This window comes from Triticum urartu, chromosome 4A, assembly GCF_056163025.1.
Source record: "Triticum urartu cultivar PI428250 chromosome 4A, HENAU_Tu73, whole genome shotgun sequence".
NCBI lineage: Eukaryota > Viridiplantae > Streptophyta > Magnoliopsida > Poales > Poaceae > Triticum > Triticum urartu.
Genome location: NC_141876.1, coordinates 4,222,857 through 4,237,958, shown reverse-complemented (window position 1 = coordinate 4,237,958; position 15,102 = coordinate 4,222,857). Strand labels below are relative to the sequence as shown.

The 15,102-nt window shown below is 49.6% G+C and overlaps 1 pseudogene; it reads left to right on the top strand.

Moving 5' to 3' along the window:
* The first annotated feature begins 11,088 nt into the window (after nt 1–11,088).
* LOC125527948 (receptor-like protein kinase FERONIA pseudogene) lies at nt 11,089–14,845 on the top strand (annotated as a pseudogene).
* The last annotated feature ends 257 nt before the right edge of the window (nt 14,846–15,102 follow it).

The window sequence follows — 15,102 nt, the reverse complement described above, 5'->3', positions numbered from 1 at the left end:
TGTCCCCCGTGACCTCTCGCCACATTAGGTGGCTCGAGATCGGGGTCCTTGCATGGACCCTCTGGACTGTCCGCAATAAGCTTGTGATTCAGCGCACGCCTCTCCGACGGGCTTCTGACGCTCTTTTCAAACTCTCGGGTTTCTTGCAGCTTTGGCGGCCGCTTAGCCGCCCTCGGGACCGCGACGCCATCTCAGCCTTCATCGCCGATCTTCGCTCGATGGTCGTCCGCCTGTCGCCGCCGCCCCCTCCGCCGCCGCCGGAACCAGACTAGGCGTTTTCTTCGTCCGGCGTGTTCTGTTCCTTTTTTTTTTCTTTGGGCTTGTTGAGCTGTGCCCTCAGCAGAACTTCTGTACTTTGTTGTGGGACCTGGGTGTGTGTGTGGACTTGACTTTGTATGTGTGCTCTTTGGCGGTTTGCTTTATTTATAAAGCGGGGCGAAAGCCTTTTTCGATAATGCAGCTTGTACACAGGATGGTCATATGGCCCACTACATCCAGCCCAAGCATCACGACCTGTAAGAAATCGAGTATCGCACAAACCAAAACAATTAACTGGCCCTATCAAAAAAAATCAACACGATACAACACGGGGCAGTTCTGAGAGGAGCATCAAAAGAGGTGGCGTAAGTAGCATCCGTGCCGGAGGTCGCCGAACCACGCTTCGGAGGTCTCGGGGACCAAACTCGGTCGACGGCGACGAACCTGGCTGCCACGCAGGAAGCTCGCACGCACACACAAACAAAGCAGCAAGCACACGCCCAAGCCCACTGCCCACACACCAGTGACACCACACGCGGTGCACGGGACAGCAGACCGCACCGGCCAAGTGAGCAATGAAGAGGCAGCTGTCGCATGCTAGCCGTCTTGCAGTTCACGCCGAGACTGATTGACAGGGGGCTTGGGGCACCTCATCACATTAGCGCTGGCGCTAGCAAACCAAAAGCAACAACCCCTGACGACGACGACGACGCGAGAAGGGCTCTAGTGCCGAGGAACGCTGGAACGCCGGCGACCTGGACGGACGCGATGTTGTGGCGCGGCCACGCGGGGTAGCTCGAGCCACGCACGACCTCTCGTACTCCTATTCCCTGCTCCCCCGCCGTCTCCTCCACCGATGCCGTCACCACCGGCCACCTCGCCGACACCCTCGCCGCACCCTTCCTCAAGAAGCTGCTCCACGCCACGCTCATGCTCCCCTCCGTGCACCTCCTTTCCACTCCCGCAAGCTACACACCCACTACAGGCCGACCCGATACACCAAGCAAAGCAGCAGCACGGACCGAAGCACCACAGCTGCCAACCACAGCCCCACGCACCGAGGAGGACGACCAGAACGCCGGGGCCATTACGGCTACACGAAGAACAAACAGTAGCAGTTTTTGGTGCTCAACTAATTTCTAGAATCTAGCTAGTACAGTAGATGAGAGGAAGAAAGAGATGTGGGAGAGGTAGGCTCATAATAGGGCGTGGCTGTTACAACGCTAACAGACTGCTATACATGCATCAATTCAACCTACGTTCAACAACCGCGGTGGAGAGCGCTGCCATGGACTGATGGACGGCGCATCTTCGAGCGGTCGTACAGCAGGCAGCCACGCCGGAAGACGCCGTGCTCGCACCGCGCGGGTTGACGCTTCCATCCAGAAGCCTCGCTGCTTCGGGAAGGCGAGCCAGTGCCGGGAGGCCATGACAGCGGGCGCCACCGGTCCGCGTCAAGGTCCACGGAGCATCGTGCGTCACCTCTGCTCGCACTTGAGCGCTGGGCCTCGTCCACCACGTGAGCGAAGCGGCCATGCTGGGGTCGAGGGTTGTGGCCGGAAAAGGCTGCTGCACGCGCCGAGCTGCTCCCTATGGCGTCGCCTCGTGCAGTCAAATTGGAGGACCAGACGCAAGCCACTGCATTCTTCGTTGCCGCTCTATAGAAGACGGGCCCAGGGCTATGGCTAACAAGGGCAACGACCTTCAGCACAACCTTGCTCATCACGAAGACCAATAACGGCACCGCGAACAACAGGAGGACGACCCAGACGACGGAACCATTCCGGCAAAGGCATAGAACGAATAGATGGAGACCACAGGAACTCGCAAGGAGAAGCCGATTTATAGGCCATGAAAGCAGCACGCGCAGAAAAAAAAAGGAAGACGCGAAGCATCAAGCGAGGTCGTTTCTGGACTGAACGAATAAAGCGACGCCGACGAAACGATCAGGACGTCTCGCGATCGATCACGTGGCAGCGCCAACGAAGCCCACCGCATGTCAGCCCACACATGCACACGGCCACGCAAGAAGACCCGTACAATTGGGTCAACGGGACAGGGCTGGCCCACACGCATATATGCAAAATAGCTAGACGCACACCCGGATGTGCAAGTCACGTTAAGAAAATTTTCACCGAATGTCTACAGTCACGAGGGAAATCTACACCCCGGGAGCCCAAAAAAATACACGTGTCCACACCCCATATGTTCTCTAGTTGCTTTCAACCAAGTGGGTTAACCTCAAAGCAAAATCTTTCCCGAAAATAGGGGTTTGGGTATTGGGAAACGCTTGCGTTCGGCGCGTTGGCCGAACGCTTCGGCCGGTTGACTCCCTCGTTCGTGCACTACCTATTGGGCCCATGCACCGCCCACCGCTTATCACAGCCAGTTTTATCCTTCTCTCTTATGCATCTTCTTCCATACATATCTCTCTCTCTCTCTCGCCGCTTGCCGCAGCCACAATCATGTCCCCCGCCCTGTGCTACAACACCTCTGCTCCTTCTTTCCCTTCTTCCATGCACCCGCGGCCATCGGTTCGACGGCGGCCGTCGCCACGGTGAGTGGAGGAGAGAAAAAAGCTGCAAGCCGTGATGCGTCGACGACACCGTCGGCCGGAGCGGAAGCACCGACCGGCCGTGCGTGCCGCCATGGCGGCGGCACCCTGTGCTGCAAACGGGCCGTGGAAGCTGCAACCGGCCGGCGAAAAAGCCACGACCGGCGTGCAGATGCTTCAACAGGGTGTGATGTGATTATATTGGAACCGGTGTCGAGATTTGCTGGAACTAGCGCCGAGATTTGCTGGAACCGGCTTCTTGATTTGCTGGAATCGATGTCACGAGCGCATCATTTTGCTGCAACCAGCCGCAGAGATTGCTGGAACCGGCGTCCAGAATTGCTGGAACGGGCTTCTTCTTCGACGGCGACCATGGTGACCATGATGCTTTTTCGCTTCTTTTTTTGTTGCAACCGGTATATGCTTTTCCTGCGATCGGTGATTTGTTTTGCTACAACCGTTTCATTTTTTTGCTACATTCATTCACGGCTGAGCTGAGTCCCGTGACGGTGACAACTTTTCTTGCTACAACCATTGTAGTTTTTGCTACATCCGTCAAGGATTTTTGCTACATCCTTTCTCATGGAGAAGCTGCAGGCTCGACGGCGGCGATGATGATTTTTTTGTTGCAACCGTCGTTGCTTTTTTGCTACATACAGTCATTTTTTTGCTGAGATCGTGTGCTACATCTAGTGATAGAAGACGGCGAGTGCCGGAGGCTAACGCCTGCGCGGGCGGTGCTTCGATCTCCGACGAGGGGATTATGACGAGGGTCGCCGGCGCTCGCTGCAGCCGCCCCCCCCCCCCTCCTCCCCTCCCCACTCTCTCTCTCTCTCTCTCTCTCTCTCTCTCCGACGCGCGGCGGCTGCTCACAATGCGGGAGAAGAAAGAATCGAGGAGGAAGAAGAAGGGGATGACGCGCGGGGGGAGGAGGCATTGTATCGTGCGGCCTAGGATGCAAGCATCGTGTGGCTGCCGCGCGACCGGCCCAAATTTGGGCCGGTGCGCCGGCGCCTATCAACTCCTTTAATTACCCCTCAACGGTTAGAGTTCATCTTCATTTTTTTCTTTCTGAAACTTCATTCAATAATTTCCCTGAAAGTTCATTTTTCTGTTTATCTTTCAGATTCAGTGTTGAGAGGAGCAAGCGAGCCTTACTCTTCATTCGCGTCAAAGCAGGCACCAGCAGAAAGCTAAAGCACCTGTTGTGCACATCGATCAATGGCACGGCCTGGTCGTTGATTGCGACCACCATGATGGTGATGTTCATCTTATCATGGTGCCGGTGACGGTGTTGCTAGTGGGCGGCGTTGGAAGATTCCGAGCTACTACCACAGGCACAGGGTCAAAGAAAAGTCTCCCGGTCAAGCAATTTTGTTGGCTTGGAACCATGGATGTCTCGATCGATCCAGACCAGAAAGAATGGAAAGCGGTTTGCAATTGGAAAAAGATTTGGATAATGATTTTCTTGATTGGGTTTTGGGCAAGAAAACGCGAGGAAAACTAGAGGATTGTAGTATAGTTTAGTGATGCACACCCAGAGAGCCAGACATCCTGGAATCCAATAGACTGAATCATGGAGATATCAACAACACCCTGATCGATGCAAGGAACCAGTCTGCCTGCCTTCCGCTCCTCCTCGAAACAGGCTTTCGTCCCCCTATATTAGTATAGCAACCACCCGATACAACTATGATATCACTGCATGGGCAAACAGCACAATCAAACCCAAAAACAAAAAAAAACAAGAGGAACAAATGCCAACCATGTTGGATTGACGAAAGCGATGATTTCACGCAACCACGATGCCCTCTGGAGAATTCCACCACGCTTTGATGCCTCCGAATTGCTGCATACCAGTCGACACCTTCAAGAAGGATTGCGGCGACAATGATGTTGCTTCCTAGATGGATCCTAAGATTTCTCTCGGTACATCAAGGGGTGTGGGGAAGTGGTACACTCGATGCTATTCAAGAAGGGAGGTGGCGCCCACAAGCATCACCGCGTCGGTGTGAAAATGAACCGGCAGAGATTTCTCCTAACCCACACACAACCACACCCCAGGATCATCCGTAGGCTCCATCATGCTTACCGCCCACCAACATGTGCCATCACAGTGAGCTCACCATCGACCTTCACCATGGCAAACGCCACGATGCCGGCCGGACCAAGACGAAGCAACGGTAGACAGGGGCCAGCAGTACCGCAGTCATGTCTGAGGGCACATCCTCCACCGGCTTACGCAATAGTAGACCAGACCCAGCAGCTAGAGCATACCAGGCCAACTGCCCGCCTGGGCCCAGATTAGGCCCGTGAAACTCCCGCCGCCGCACTGCAGCAGACGCGGCACCGCAACCGCCGACCCCATCGCGAGGTGCTCGCAAGACACGCCGGAGGCGACTCGTCGCAGCCCTAACCGGCCTGCCCTAATCCAGATCGGGCCCAAAAGGGCCCAAATTTCGGCCTGCTGGGGCACTGCCCGCACGAAGCCGCCATCAGCACATCGCTATCTAGGGCCACGCCAGAGCACCGTCGGCCGAGCCACTCCGCCGCCAGGCTTGCCCGTCCAGGTCGGGCACTCGTGTCAGGGAAAGGAAGGGGGCCGCCACCGCCGGCCACACAACGGCGCGCGTGGGCATCCTGCCATGCCCACCGGCCGCTACGGCGAGAGGGGGGGCGTCGCGACATCGCCCAGGGAGGTGGGGGAGAGGGTGCCGCCCCGGTCGCCTCGCTCGGGGAAGCTACGCTGGGGTACCTGCCTTCCTCTCCCGTCGGTGGGAACCTGCCTACCTCGCCGTCGCTTTCTCTCTCTCTTTGACTAACTGACTGGCTGGTCAGTGCGCATATATATATATATATATATATATATATAAACACTATTCTGATCACGGGATCAGAATAATATTCTGATCACAACCTGACATGCCCCGCTAGTAGTACGTTGAACTTCTCAGTGAACTAGGTTGAACTTCCGCCAACATTGCCCAAACGGGGCTTGCGATATACCGTTGGAAAGCTATGGACACCAGTATCATGCTCCAACTTAAATTTTTGGCAAAAAATATAAGCGGTTTAAGAGCAGTTTTGAAAATCGTTTTTTCCTCGCACAAAAAACGTGAATTGTATTTTCGATCGCATTTCTAAACCGTTTATCGGAATGAGGCATATAATATGGTGTTGGAAAGCTGCTGCAAAACTGCTCCTTCCACATGTTTAAAGTTTTCTCTAATTCTCTATGGTTAAAGAGTAATTTGAAAAAGCGTAAAATTTCGTAAACCAAACAGCTGAGTTTGTTTTTTCGATGTCATTTCTAAACAGCCAATCCAATGGAGGCATATGATACGGCGTTGGAAAGCTTATGAAAATGCGCTACTTTTTCATCTTAAAAGTTTTTTTTCTAATTTTGAATGGTTTAAGAGTAATTTAGAAAATGGTCCAAGTCCTACCGATTTCGTATTTTCGAGCTAATTTTTTAGCCGTGCGTCCGAATCCAGCAAATGATATGGCGTTGGAAAGATTGAGCAAATGCGAAACTTTTTGGTATCTACTGTTTCTCCCAGTTCTTTACGGTTTTAAGTCAGTTTCGAAAATGGCGAAAAACGTATTTTCGCTGTAATTTCTATAAACTTTATCGGAATGGGGCAAATAATATACCTCTGAAAAGCTACGGAAAATGCAAAACTTTTTCATGTTTATGGTTTTTCGCTGATTCCTAGCCGTTTTCAAGTAATTTCGAAAACGGCGGGATCATGCGTTCTGCCTCTATCGCGAAACAGATTCTTCGAAAATGCACCACGTGAAGAACCTGAACTTCTCGACGCGTGTACCTGAACTTCACTCTGTTTTTCACGTGATTTTTTTGCTCGTAGGTCTCCATCCACTGCTCGTAACTCTCCATCCATTCACCAGAATTGAGCGGGTGATATACCGATGGAAAGCTGCTGTAAGCACGCAAGTTTCCCGTGTTGATCATCTTTTCATACTCGCGACGATTTTAAAAGTTTTTCATCTAAAATTCATTCAGCGTAGTAGTTGAACTTCTTGCTGTTTTCACGTTGAACTTCTGTGACGTATTTTTGTTTGTAATTTTATCATCCATTCGTTAGTGTTACACAAATAATATTTCTTTTTTACAAAAGTCTCTCACAATAATTTTTTTAACTTTCTCCGACCGATGACTTGAACTTACACAAATGATATTCCTGTCGTTTTGAGGTAAATTAAAAAATGGCGAGATCATGATTTATGCGTTCATCGCGAACGAAAATGCACTGTGTGAAGTAGTTGAACTTCTAGGGCATGTTTGCTTGAACTTCACTCTGTTTTTTGACGTGCTGTTTTTTGCATCGCGTGAAGTAGTTGAACTTCTGGGACATGTCTGTTTGAACTTCACTCAGTTTCACTTTATTGTATTTTTATTATATGAAATACACACCATGTAGTACGTGAACTTCTGATCGTTATCACTCTGAACTTCTCTCTGGTTTGAGAGAATTATATTAAAACACAAAAAACAACATATATTTTTTTGTATTTTCGACATATAAATACACGGTGAAGCTCTCTCACAAGAGTTTTTAAACTTTTCCTCGCCGAGCACTTGAACTTCTAGCAACCATTTTTTTCGTATATGAGTTGTTTTTAAAAGTGAAAAAAATAGCTTGTGTTTTTTATTTTTTTAACAGGTAAATCCTATGTTTTAATAAACTCCGAACTTCTCTGTTATTTCAATTTAAACTTCACCTTTTCCTATTTTGAGTAAAGAATTGTATTCGATTTTTATACGGAAAAAATCGAACATGGAAATACAAGGTGAACCTCTCTCGCAAGAATTTTTGAACTTCCTCGGACAGAGCACTTGAAATTTTTCAATAAACCTTTTAAGCTTTTATTTTTCTATACATTTTATTCTCACCTGAAATGCATTCCTTGCAGTAGTTGAACTTATCATTGTTTTCACCTTGAACTTCTGTCACGTATTTTTGTTCAACTTCTCTCACAATTTTTTTAACTTTCTCAGGCCGAGCACTTGAACTTCTAGCAACAAAACTTTAGGCTTTGCATTTTCATTCTTTTTTTGATACAAAATGCACACCGTGTAGTACGTGAACTTCTGGCAATCATCAATCGAACTTCTCTCGGTTACGTGAAAATATCTGAGTTTTTTACAAATATTTATCTGAACTTCTTAATCTTTTTTTATGAATTTCGAAGCGCTCTATTTTTAAAATTTGAACTTCTTGTTATTTTATTTTTTAACTTGTTGTTTTCACTCTTTAGTAACGAGAAAAATCTGAGTTTACTGTAATCATCGAACTTCTCCATCTTTTTAGTATGGACTTCCTGTTTTGTTTATTAATCTTTTTATGAATTTTGAGGTGTTCTATTTATAAAAGTTGAACTTCTTATTATTTTATCTTTGAACTTCTTGTTTCCATAATAACGAGGAAAATCTGAGTTTTCTATAATCATCAAAGTTCTGCATCTTTTTAATTTGGACTTCCTTGTTTTATTTCTTAATTTTTTTCTATGAAATTGTGAAGTGCTCTATTTTTAAAAGTTGAACTTCTTATTATTTTATTTTTGAACTTCTTATTTCCATTTTTTAATAACGAGGAAAATCTGAGTCTTCTATAATCATCGAACTTCTGCATCTTTTTGATTTGGACTTCCTGATTATTTTTCTTAATCTTTTTCTATGAAAATTTTGATTCTTATATAAACGCTGAATCACCCTCTTAGTTTAACTTGAACTTCTGCTGTACATTTTCCAATACCTATATAAATGAACGTAGTGAGAAACATTTTTTAGATTTTATTTTAGTTACAATTTTATTGATTTTCAAATAAACATTGACCTGCTATGTATCTTAAATTTGAACTTCTTGATTTAGCTTCGGAGACGGAAAAAATTGTCTACTGTTTTTGTCTTTTGTCCTTTAGTCCCGGTCAGGGTTTTGTGAACTTTCTAAAGTTTATTTTTGTGCAAAGTTACACACACATATAACAAATATTTAAATGTGTGTGTTGTTTTTCTTTAACTATGTGTGTTGGCGCTTGTGGCAAATAATATACCACCGGAATGAATTTTGTAACAAATATTTTGAACCTCTTCATTATTTGAAAATGAACTTCTAGGTTTTTCTATAAACAGCGAAACTTCGCTTTTTTATTTCCTTTTTAAACTACTTTTTTTATTTGAACTTTTTTGTGATTTTTTATGCAAAAATCGCCTGTTCTTTCTGAACATCAATTCCAGATACGCAACAAAACGAAAGAACTTTGGTCGGATGAGGGATCCTACCCAAGTTTTTTGCTGCTCATCCAGATACACAAGAGAGAGATCGGTGCTCTGTGTCCCACTCCCTATGTGTGCTGCGAGAGGAAGGTCAATATGTCCGAGGGGAGAAGGTCACTTTTCGGACATGGGGGCAGAGTTGTGTCGTTCCTGGCAAAGAAGGGGAGAAATTCAGTATGCACGAGGGGAGAAGGTCAGTATGCACGAGGGGAGAAGGTCACTCTTGGTGCAGGTCATGGTGGTCACCAAGGCAGCGGCAAGGGGGCGAGGTGGATGGCGCAGGTCATGGCGGAGGGGCCGGCAGAGCAGTGACCACAAAATCGATTCGCCGACAAGGGCGGCTGGGATGATACAAGTCAACCAGCATGGATACAAGTCAACTATAACAGTTCCGTCTCGAGGGATAATTGTTAGCATATATGTCAAAGTTGGTTGATAACATCGGCATGCATATACCAATGATGTCCAGAGAGTGTCGGTGTTCTAGAAAATATACTTGGACATGTTCTTCACCTTCTGGAACAATTTCTACCTTCAGCCTTCTTTTTATTCCAAAAAGTGAGCAAACTGGACAACAAAGTATAATGCTCATTTGTTTACAGCTGAACTGAATAATCTGGTGAAGCTGGCCTGCAACGATGGCCAATTTTTTTCAGAGGATAAACACAAAAAAGTGATGAAATTGGAGGGCAGGGGTTGTGGCCTCGCGAACCGACGCGAAGTGATCCCACGATGGAGGCTAACCAGGGGAGTCAGGTGGTTCTTGTCGTCGCTCAGGGAAGAATCGGGGGGCGACCAGGGGCGCGCTGGATGGTGGCGATGAACTGCAGGAGGTGGCGGTGGCGAACGGCGTGAGTGCCGCGGCGTAGGGAATCTTCGGTCGGGAACCTCGGCGGCGGCCGGCGGGATCAAAGCTAGGCGGTGGCGCCCTGGGATCCATGGCCCGTGATGGCACCCAGGATCCACGGCTTGCTCGTCTTCAGCCGGGGACCCCGGCGGCGGCGGGCGGGATCCAAAGACAGGCGGTGGCGCCCAGGATCCATGGTCGGCGACGGCGCGCAGGATCCACTACCAAGGTGGATCGGGGGCAAAGGTGGTGGTCCATAGTGGCAGTTAGAAGAAGACAGGGGCGGCGACGCGCCAGGAGGAAGGCGGGGGCGACGGCGTCCCAGGAGGAGTCTCGGGGCGGCCTCGTGCCGGGAGGAGGCGGGGACGACGGCGCTTCGGGAAGGAGGCGGGGGTGCTGGCGTGCCAGTAGGAGGCGTGGTAGGCAGCGGGGGCGATAGGATCGGGGGGCGTTGGGGATCGAGGGAAGAAGCGGTGGACGAGAGATCGTGGGTGGGATTTTTTTTCCGCTATATGGATTCGGGAGTTCCGGAAGTTCGGGAGGGAGCAGTCGGGCCCTTATTCGGCTGGCTTTGATCCAAATAGTTATTCTGATCCCGTGATCAGAATATATATATATATATATATATATATATATATATATATATATATCCGCTATTTCAGGTAACCAGGAAATGAATCATCCTCATTCTTTTCCTGCCTCCTTTACCCTCCTTAATTAGGTTGGATATGTATACTTGGGCTTGAATCTTTCAAAGTTTTCTAGCCAAATTTGGCCAAGTTTATTGCTTCAATCAAATGTCTGTTCATAGAAAGTAAGAACACAGAGAGAGCTCCATTAGTTAGCAGCGTTTTGTTTCCATCTTTTGGTGATTGACTTCAGTTTGCTAAAATTCTTGCGACTTCAGTATTAGTTCTGCCTTGCATCGTTCAGCACTTGTTCATATTGCCATGGTTCAGTTTATTGGATTATCAACTTTTTTTTTGCTGCAGTTGCAGGTTGTACGGCGTCCTAGCTCCAATTTTCAGGACATCTTCTTGCTCCAAATCCCATCAAGAAAATGATAATGTTCTTGCATAATGCAACTGCTCCTAGAGACATTCTGTAGGTCCTGCTACACCAACCACAACGATGGCCTTCCGAACCCTACCAGTTAACCTCCAGTTAATAGCTCTCCTCTTGTCGCTTGCCCACGCGGCCGATAACGCCTCCATCAACTCTGGCCTCATCCTCCTAAATTGCGGAGGATCAGGCCAATATGATGATGTAGATAGTGGTCGCACTTGGTACGGGGACACCGGCTCCATGTTCACACCATCCGAGGAAGGAGTTGGAGCCAGTGCTTCATACCAAGATGCTTCACTCCCCTCCACGGTCCCTTATATGACTGCACGCACCTTCTCTTCAAATTACACATATTCCTTCCCTGTCAGCCCAGGTCGCATGTTCTTACGCCTCTACTTCTATCCGGTTGCTTACGGAAACTATGCCGTCTCCAATGCCTTTTTTGGTGTCACGGCAGAAAATCTAGTCCTCTTAAATCGCTTCAATGCTTCACAAACAGTTCAGGCAATCAACTATGCCTACCTTGTCCGTGAGTTCTCATTGAATGTTTCTTCAGGCAGCTTGGACCTCACATTTTCCCCATCAACATTTCTGAATGGTTCGTATGCATTTATCAATGGCATTGAGATTGTGCCCACACCTAACATCTTCACAACAGCCACCACAACATTTGTCTATGGTGATTACATAGCTCCACAATATTTCACATTCGCCGCTGACACAGGCTTCCAGACTATGTACCGGCTCAATGTTGGGGGCCAAGCCATTTCTCCGAAAGATGACACGGGCTTTTACCGCTCATGGGATGTTGATTCCCCATACATATATGGTGCCGTGCCGGCTATGGGGATCTCCTCCCCCCGCCGCCGCCGGAGCGCGCCGCCGGGCAAAGCCCTGGCCGGATCCTGCTCGTGGCGGGCGGTGGCGCGGTGGATGTGCCTGCTGGACTCGGGGACGGCGGCTGGCTAGGCGTAGCTAGGCCAGATCTGACCTCCTGCGGGGCGGGCCGTGGTCGGCGCGGGTCAAGGAGGGCGGTAGTGGTAAGAGCCAGTGGTCGGGGACGGCGGCAAGTGGCCCGGCCAGATCTGACCTCTCGGCGGCGCGGGCCGCGTTCGGCTAGGGCTGCGGGCGGCTGTCTCGACCGGGGCCATCTCGGGTGCTCGGGGTGGCGGCGCAGTGGCGGTGGTTGCGGATCTACCCGCGGCAGCGGCCGGCTTCTCCGGCGTCGGCTCGTCTGCGGTTGGACCGTCTCGACCTTCGCCCCATCTCCTCGTCATCTGGCCGCTACTCCCATCAAAGGGCTGGTCCTCACCCAGCTACGGTCCACCGCTCGTCTCGCGCCCGGTGCTGCAGGACCGAGCTCGTCTCGCGCACGGTGCAGCGGGATCGAGCTCGTCTCGCGCACGATGCAGCAGGACGGACCTCGTCCCCCTCTCGGTGCTGCAGGACCGCGCTCGTCTCGCGCTCGGGGCAGCAGGACGGGTCGGTGGATGCCAGTTCTCGCCGGCCTATCGGGTCTCGACGCTGGGGGTCGCCCAGGGGTGCGAAAGGGGGGACCTTTCCGCTCGTCTCTTTCGTTGGGGTGGAGGCGGGTCTCGTGTGAGGTGGTGTCAAGGTCTTGGATGCCGGGGCGGCGGCCCTGGTGGTGGTAGCGCGGTGCTTTTGGACAGAGCCCGTGCTAAGGCGCTGCCCGGTCACCATGGCCGTGTGGACGGCGTGGTTGCCGGGATGTGGCGTTCGGTGGCAGTGAGTGGTGGCCGAGGTGAAAACCTGCTCTATCTTCGGACGGACCGGCGGCGGCGAAGATCGTTCCCTTCTTGAAGGCGTCGTCGCGGCTCTCATTGCCCGTCATGCGGCTCCAGGGGAAACTCTGATCCTTGGATCGGGCGGTGGCGGCGCTCCGGTGTCGTACCCTTCCTGAAGGCGCCGCCTTGGAGTCCATGGTTCGTCATATGTAACTTCATCTCTTCGTTGTAGCTAGGAGTGGTGTTCTTGCGCTCAGCGCCTATGTATCTTGTCTTGGGTGTGTGCGTGTGTTGCGGTGTCGTGTGTTTGTACTGGATGCTTGTGGGTCGGTGCTTTATTTATAAAGCGGGGTGAAAGCCTTTCTCGGTACCTACTCCAAAGATCCTAGTGTGACTATCATGTATACACCGACAGTGCCGAATTACACAGCGCCACTTGATGTCTATGGTACGGCTCGGTCGATGGGGCCAGCTCCATAGTTCAACCTCAACTACAACCTTACATGGATTTTGCCGGTTGATGCTGGGTTCACCTACCTCCTAAGGTTCCATTTCTGTGAGATTCAGTCAACTTTTACCAAGGTCAATCAGAGGTCGTTCTACATCTACATCAACAACCAGACAGCGCAGGAGGATATGGATGTAATCTTGTTGAGCGGAGGAACAGGTATAACAGCATATAGAGAATATTTTATCATGGCTAGTGGTTTTGGTCAAGTGGACATGTGGATTGCACTTTCCCCTGATATTTCAACTAATCCACAATATTATGATGCAATACTGAATGGCCTTGAGGTCTTCAAGCTACAAGATTACAGCCGAAATCTTGCTGGGCTCAATCCTCCTGCTCCACAAAATCCTGACATTCATCCTAATAGGCTATCTAGTGGTACAAGAAAATCCAAAGGCGACATACCAGCAAGAGCAACCATCATCGGTGGTGGTGTTGCTGTGCTTCTGATTACGTTTTTTAGCACATGTGTTATCTACAGATGGAATAAGGTAGCGAAGAGTTGTTACAAGACCGACTCTGGACCAAATGGACGCCTGAAAAGAGTCGTCGCTTCTCATTAGCAGAAATTCAACTTGCCACCAATAGTTTTGATGAAGCACTTATCATCGGCAGAGGCGGTTTCGGGAATGTCTACAGCGGCGAGATCGATGGAGGGATAAAGGTGGCGATCAAGCGACTCAACCAGGGATCCCAGCAAGGCTTTCATGAGTTCCACACTGAAATTGGGATGTTGTGCAATTTCCGCCATGGTCACCTTGTATCTTTGATTGGCTACTGCAAGGACGAGAATGAGATGATTTTGGTGTATGACTACATGCCTCACGGAACACTACGTGATCATCTCTACGGCACCAGAAACCCATCACTCTCGTGGAAGCAGCGCCTTAATATTTGCATTGGTGCAGCCCGAGGGCTGCATTACCTCCACACTGGCACAGAGCAAGGAATCATCCACCGTGACGTTAAGACCACGAACATCCTACTGGATGACAGGTTAATGGCCAACGTTTCTGATTTTGGTTTATCTAAGGCATGTACAGACACTGACAAGGCACATGTCAGCACCGCAGTAAAAGGCTCCTTTGGATATTTTGATCCGGAGTACTTCCTGCTGCGGCCTCTCACCAAAAAATCAGATGTGTACTCCTTCGGGGTCGTGTTATTTGAGATCCTGTGTGCGCGCCCTGTGATAAACACCAAGCTCCCAGACGAGCAAGTGAGCTTGCGAGCCTGGGCGCTATCTTGCAAGGACAAAGGTGTACTCAAGCAGATTGTTGACCCATGTGTTAAGGAGGAGATCACCCCCGAGTGCTTCAGGATATTTTCAGAGCTAGCGGTGAAATGTGTTGGTGATCGTAGCATAGATAGGCCATCAATGGGTGATGTGCTTCAGAATCTTGAGGCTGCACACAGGCTGCAGGACAATTGCAGCTGCGCTGGGGAGCCATCATCTGTTCGGATCATCGGTCTAGTGCATACAGACAAAGCTTCAACACAATCAGTAATTAGCGTCGCTGCACAGGAAGAGATATTTTCAGATATTTTGCTTCCCGAAGGCCGATAAAAGCAAAGTGCAGGTGAGGATTTTAGTTTATATACATGTTCTATTAGATGGTTAATTTGTGGTGTTGTTTCCCTCCCGCTGAACATGTCTAGTTTTCTTTTGTTCACTTATGTTTGTCGTTGTATCCCGCCCGTGCGGCGTTGATTTTTCGTTAAAGAATCGAACCTGGCTGTTGTTGTGATGTGCAATCGAAATAAGCTACTAGTGATCTCTTTGCTCTTGTTTTCAGCGCACATCTTAATATTGTTCCTGTGCAT